Raw genomic sequence first — 6,891 nt, 5'->3', positions numbered from 1 at the left:
ATGCTCGGTCATGTAGCTGGGGGTGTGGCTAGGAATTCTAACAGTGTGGTCAGCTACAAATGTAACATCTGTATCAACAACCCACCAAAGCCTCAGGGACCAGTGCAGAAGACTGGACAGAAAGATTGTAAGAGTCGAGAGGTTGTGAAGGACCAGAGCGAAACTGTGTCCTCCGAACACGACAAGACCACTCCACTCATGAGCTCCCAGTAGCTGTGGTAGGGCAAGACCAGCACTAGGTCGAGCCAATCATCACTCTACCACGGAGGGAGGAGGGGCTTGTGGGACCCACCCCCAACTGAGGAGCTGTTGACAGTGGATGGTCTCTGTAGAAGAGAGAGCCAGTTTTCATGAAGGGTGTGGCTCCTGGAAAGTTGACCACGCTCCAGTAGATGCCTCCAAATCCATGAATATTCAGTCGGCACAGACTGGGGTTTTTTGTTTTGTTTTTTTTTTTGAAAAGGGCACTAGGTGTGTTGGCATAAGCCTTTAATACCAGTATTCAAGAAGTAGAGGCAGGTGGATCTCTGAGTTCAAGGCCAGTCTGGTCTATACAGTGAGTTCTAGGCTGGCCAAAGCTACATAATGAAACCCTGTCTCAAAATACAAACAGACAAACAAAAATGCATGCAACAAGTTGGGAAAAGGGCAGTTGGGGTGGATCTAGAAGGAGTTGGGAGAAGGAGTTGGGGGGTGAATATGATCTAAATTCATTGTATGAAATTCTCAAAGAATTAATAAAAATCATATATAGTTATGCCAATTAACTAGGCATGAAGGCACACACCTTTAATCCTAACACTTGGGAGGGAGAAGCAGGCAGATTTCTGTGAGTTCAAGCACAGCCTGATCTATGTATCAAATTCTAGGACAACCAATACTACATAGAAAAAAAAAAATAGTCACCAATTAGTCCATGATGGATTCACTTTTTCTCACTAAGAATGTATATAGGCTTCTAAAGCTTATGGCCACATAGAAACTATGAGGTTTTGTCAGGACAGAATGGAGACTGGGTAGGCTACATTTAGCCTTTGCTACTGTTATAATCAGTACAGTTCATGTGGTGGGTAGCCATTCCAGCTTTGATCTGGAAGTTCCAACCCCCATTGAGACTGTCATGCCTATAAGGCGGGGCCAAGGGAGGCACCTGGAGACCCGAGAACTGGATGGGCCAGCACTCTCTCTGGTCCGGGACCCTGGACAGTGAGGTGGACCAAGCAGAGCTCCAGAGAACACTGCTGGACTGCGATACACCTTCCCCAGACCCCGCGACCTACCTATCCCTTAATTTGTAAGTTACGCCATTAAATAAATCTCCTTTTAACTACGTGGAGTGGTTTTAATAATTTCACCAATAAGTTCATGTTTTCACCTTCTAGAATCAACACAGAGATAAGTGTTTACTTATGGTTTCAGAACAGAATTGAGAGGTGTTGACCATTTAAAGCGTTGGTGCCGGGCTGGGTAATAGACATGAAAAGGAGAAGAGAGGACAAAATGGGAAGGGCATTGATGCTGGGGATGTCTCTCTGTACACTGTGAATATACATTGTTCCCATTGGTTAACAAATAAGCTGCTTTGGCCTGTGGCAAGGCAGCTTAGAGGCAGACGGGAAGGGAGAGAGACAGGAAGAAGAAAGGCAGAGGCAGGAGAGACGCCAGCTGCCACCAAAGGAGAAGCAAGATGCCAGCAGATTCGTAAAGCCACGGAACACGTGGCAAAACATAGATTAATGGAAATGGGTTAAGTTAAGACATAAGAGCTAGCTAGCAAGAGGCCTGCCATAGGCCATACAGTTTGTAATTAATATAAGCCTCTGTGTGTTTACTTGGGTCTGAGCGGCTGTGGCACCAGGCGGGACCGGGGAAACCTTCTGACTACACGTGGGAGCAAAAGAACCTTCCCGCTGTCTCTGAAGGCTGCTAACATAAGCCTGCTGAGATGATGGTGAACGGAAGAGGCAAACAGGCTCACTGACCCAGTACCCAGTTCTCCAGTGCAGTGTTCTGAGTAAGACTAGTCCCCCTAGGCTCATGTGCTTGAATACTTGGTCCCCAGTTGGAACTGTTTGGTAAGGATTAGGAAGTGAGGATTTGTTGGAGGGGGTGTGTCACCAGGCGGTGGGTGGGGTGGGGGGGCAGACTTTGAGGTTTCAAAAGCCTATGCCATTCCCAGTTTCCTCTTCCCTCCCCCGAACCCCCTCCCCCCCTTCCTGCCTTATGGTTTGTGTCTCATGATGTGAGTGAGCTCTCAGCTACCGCTCCAATGCCGTGCATGTGTGCTTGCTGCCATGCTCCCCATCGTGATGGTCAGAGGCTCCTCCTCCTCTGAATCTGTAAAACACAAGCTGAATGTTTTCTTTCATAGGTTGCCTTGGCCGTGGTGTTTTGTCATGGTGATAGAAAAGTAACTAAGACACCCAGTGACAGCCAGAAGCTTACTTGCAGGGGAGAGGAGGAGGAAGATGTGAATTTTTTTTTTCCAGAGCTGAGGACCGAACCCAGGGCCTTGCACTTGCTAGGCAAGCGCTCTACCACTGAGCTAAATCCCCAATCCCTGAAGATGTGAATTTTAGGGGAGATGAAAGAGTCTGAAGAATGGACCGCAGCCTGGGTGAAAGTTCTTTGTACTCTGGCAGGGCATCAATGGTAGTCATCCCTCCTGCCGTGTGTACCAATTCCTCCCAGATGGTGTGATTACCTGGGGAAGTTTCACAAGTGAGAAGGTATCTTCTTGAAGAGCCATCATTCAGACATACAGCAGGGAACCTTTCTCTGCTGTTTCTCAGGTGCTCTGTTTGATGTTCAAAGAGGCATTTTGGGGGTGTTTGTTATCTGTTAGCATTCAGAACCCCACCTCTTGGGGACCCATTTTGACCGTGTCATTTTATGTAAAGTCCCCTTTAAGAAAAACAAAACCAGAGGCAGACGGAGCAGTGACAGAGGCAGGCAGAGTGGCCGCAGAGGCAGGCTGAGCAGTGGCAGAGTCGTGGTCATAATAAAGACCAGAAACTGAGCTACATGCTGAGAAGTTAGTGAAAACAAGGAGAATAAGAACCTGGAACAGGGACGCCTTTAAACCCAGCACCCGAGGAAGGAGCCATTTCCATGGGACACGACCAGAACGGATCCGAACACTCTGTCTGAGGCCAACCCAGGGCCCAGCTGCTGATCCTGCGAAACCCAACAACTTGGAAGTGTTGGTGAGACTACCCTGCTAAATAATCTACTCAGCTGAGATCCATTCAGTAGAGGATTCAGAATCCTACAGTCTGCAGTCTGAGGAAACAAATCAGCTGAGGAATTGACAAATGAACAAAACGTGACCTGAGAACACAAAAGAAGGCGCCGACCAGCCACCGAACCAGATCACTAGAATCATAAGCCTACACTACACCAACTGGGAACAGCTGCTCCCAAAGAAACAGAGCCCAACAGCACCGATTTAACCAAGAACTCCTAGTGGACCAAGACTAACAATTAGAACAAGAGAGGTACCTTCAGACACAGACACCGCCTATACTGAGCAGAAGAGATGAGTAGACGCCAATGCAAAAATACAAGCAACAACATAAAGACCTATATGACAACATCAGAACCTAGTGATTCTACACCTGCAAGATCTGAACATACCAAGGCAGAAGAAACAGAAGAAATCAATCCTAAAAATGACTTTAAGATGATAGAGATCCTTAAAGAGGAAATGAAAAACTCCATTAAAGAGGAAATAAAAATTCCCTTAAAGAAATGGAAGAAAAAACAAACAAAAAAACTAGAAGAAATCAAAGAAAGCCAAGGAAAAGTAATTAAACAGATGAAGAAAACAATTCAAGATTTGAAAATTGAAATTGAGACAATAAAGAAAACACAAAGTGAAGGAATGCTGGAAATAGAAATCCTGACTAAACGAACAGGAGCTATAGAAGCAAGCATAACCAACCGAATGTAAGAGATGAAACACAGAATCTCTGACACTGAAGATACAATAGAGAAAACAGATGTGTCAGTCAAAGAAAACACTAAAGACAAAAAAGTCATAACACAAAACGTCCAAGAAATTTGGGACACCATGAAAAGACCAAACCTAAGAATAATAGGGATAGAAGAAGAAGAATATCAGCTCAAAGGCACAGAAAAATATATTCAACAAAATCACAGAAGAAAACTTTCCTAACCTAAAGAAAGAAATACCTATGAAGATACAAGAAGCTTACAGAACACCGAATAGGTTGGATCCAAAAAAAAGGTCCCCTCACCACATAATGATCAAAACACTAAACATACAGAACAAAGAAAAAATAGTAAGAGCCCCAAAGGAAAAAGACCAAGTAACATATAAAGGCAGTCCCATCAGAATAACACCAGACTTCTCAATAGAGACTATGAAAGCTAGAAAGTCCTGGACAAATGTTATGCAGACACTAAGAGACCACGGATGCCAACCCAGACTATTATACCCAGCAAAACTCTCAATCACCATAGACATAGTAAACAAAATATTCCATGATAGGGGCTGGAGAGATGGCTCAGAGGTTAAGAGCACTGGCTGTTCTTCTAGAGATCCTGAGTTCAATTCCCAGCAACCACATGGTGGCTCACAACCATCTACAATGAGATCTGGTGCCCTCTTCTGGCCTGCAGACAGAACACTCACTGTACACATAATAAATAAATAAATCCTTTAAAAAAAAAAAAAAGCCTGTTTAAAAAAAAAATATTCCATGATAAAACCAGATTTAAACAATACCTATCCACAAATCCAGCCCTACAGAAAGCACTAGAAGGAAAAATCCAACCTAAAGAAGTTAAAAACATCCATGAAAACTCAGGCAATAGATAATCCCACACCAACAAACACCAAAGAAGGACAACACAACCCAACCACAAAAAATAACAGGAATTAACAATCACTGTTCATTAATATCCATCACTATCAATGGTCTCAACTCACCTATAAAAAGACACAGACTAACAGAATGGATAAGAAAACAGGATCCATCCTTCTGGTACATACAAGAAACACACCTTAACTTCAAAGACAGACACTACCTCAGAGTAAAGGGCTGGGAAAAGGTCTTCCAAGCAAACAGACCTAAGAAGCAAGCTGGTGTAGCTATCCTAATATCTAATAAAATAGACTTCAAACTAAAATCACTCGAAAGAGATCAGGATGGACATTACATATTTATCACAGGAAAAATCCACCAAGATGAAGTCTCGATTCTGAACATTTATGCCCCAAATACAAAGGCACCCACATTCATAAAAGAAACACTACTAAAGCTTAAAACGCACATCAAACCCCACACATTAGTAGTGGGAGATTTCAACACACCACTCTCACCAAAAGACATATCTACCAGACTGAAACTTAACAAAGAAATAAAGGACCTAACAGATGCTATGATTCAAATGGACTAGACATCAAAATACTGAACAATCCAATTAAAAAATGGGCTAAAGAGCTAAACAGAGAATTCTCAAAAAAAAAAAAAAATCACAAATGGCTGAAAGACATTTAAAGAAATGCTCAACATCCTTAATCATCAGAGAAATGCGAATCAAAACGACTCTGAGATATCATTTTACACTTGTCAGAATGGCAACGATCAAAAACACTAATGACAGTCTATGTTGGAGAGGATGTGGAGCAAAGGGAACACTTCTCCACTGTTGGTGGAAGTGGAAACTTGTATAACCACTGTGGAAATCAGTATGGCGGTTTCTCAGAAAATTGGGAATCGATCTACCTCAAGACCCAGCCATACCACTCTTGGGCATATACCCAAGGAATGTTCAATCATACCACAAAGATACATGCTCAACTATGTTCATAGCAGCACTATTCATAATAGCCAGAACCTGGAGACAACCTAGATGCCCGTCAGCTGAAGAGTGGATTAAGAGAATGTGGTACCTATACACAATGGAGTACTACTCAGCAGAGAAAAACAATGACATCATGAGGTTTGCAGGCAAATGGATGGAACTAGAAAAATATCATCCTGAGTGAGGTAACCCAAACCCAGAAGGACAAACATGGTATGTACTCACTCATAAGTGGATTCTAGATATAAAGCAAAGAACAATCAGACTGCAACCCACAGAACCAGGGAGGCTATATGGCAGGGGAGACCCTAGGATGACTGTGGCTTATAATAAGTTTTGGTAGCCGGGCGGTGGTGGCGCACGCCTTTAATCCCAGCACTCGGGAGGCAGAGGCAGGCGGATCTCTGTGAGTTCAAGGCCAGCCTGGTCTCCAAAGTGAGTTCCAGGAAAGGCGCAAAACTACACAGAGAAACCCTGTCTCGAAAAACCAAAAAAAAAAAAAGAAAGAAAGAAAAAATAAGTTTTGGTTGTACCCCCAAAAAAATAAATAAATAAATAAACAAAAAACAAAATTTAAAAAAAAGAACATTAAAAAAAGAAAGAAAAACAAACCCCTTTTTCTGGTGGCGGCACCGCGTGGTGAGGAGCTCCTGTTCATCCTCGTAGCTGTGCTGCGTCCAAGGGTCCGCTGCAGTCGGTGCAGGTCTTCAGATGCAAGAAGATGGCCACAGCTGCGGCACACTGCAAACGGGAAACGGGCTCATCAAGGTGAACCCGCGTCCCCTGGAGATGATTGAGCCGGTTCTGCTGCTGGGCGCGGAGCGATTTGCTGTGAAGGGTGGTGGTCATGTGGCCCAAATTTATGCTATCCGACAGTCCGTCTCCAAAGCCCTGGTGGCTTATTACCAAAAGTATGTAGATGAGGCCTCTAAGAAGGAGATCAAAGATATCCTCATCCAGTATGACCGGACCCTGCTTGTAGCTGATCCGTGTCGCTGTGAATCCAAAAAGTTTGGAGGTCCTGTTGCCCGTGCTGGATACCAGAAATCCTACCAATAA

At 43.9% G+C, this 6,891-nt stretch overlaps 1 pseudogene; it reads left to right on the top strand.

The window, feature by feature from the left end:
• LOC131923648 (small ribosomal subunit protein uS9-like) lies at positions 1–6,891 on the top strand (annotated as a pseudogene).

This window comes from Peromyscus eremicus, chromosome 13 (genome assembly GCF_949786415.1).
Source record: "Peromyscus eremicus chromosome 13, PerEre_H2_v1, whole genome shotgun sequence".
NCBI classification, from domain to species: Eukaryota; Metazoa; Chordata; class Mammalia; order Rodentia; family Cricetidae; genus Peromyscus; species Peromyscus eremicus.
Note: the sequence above shows the minus strand (reverse complement) of the source record. Positions and strands in the feature narration are given on the sequence as shown.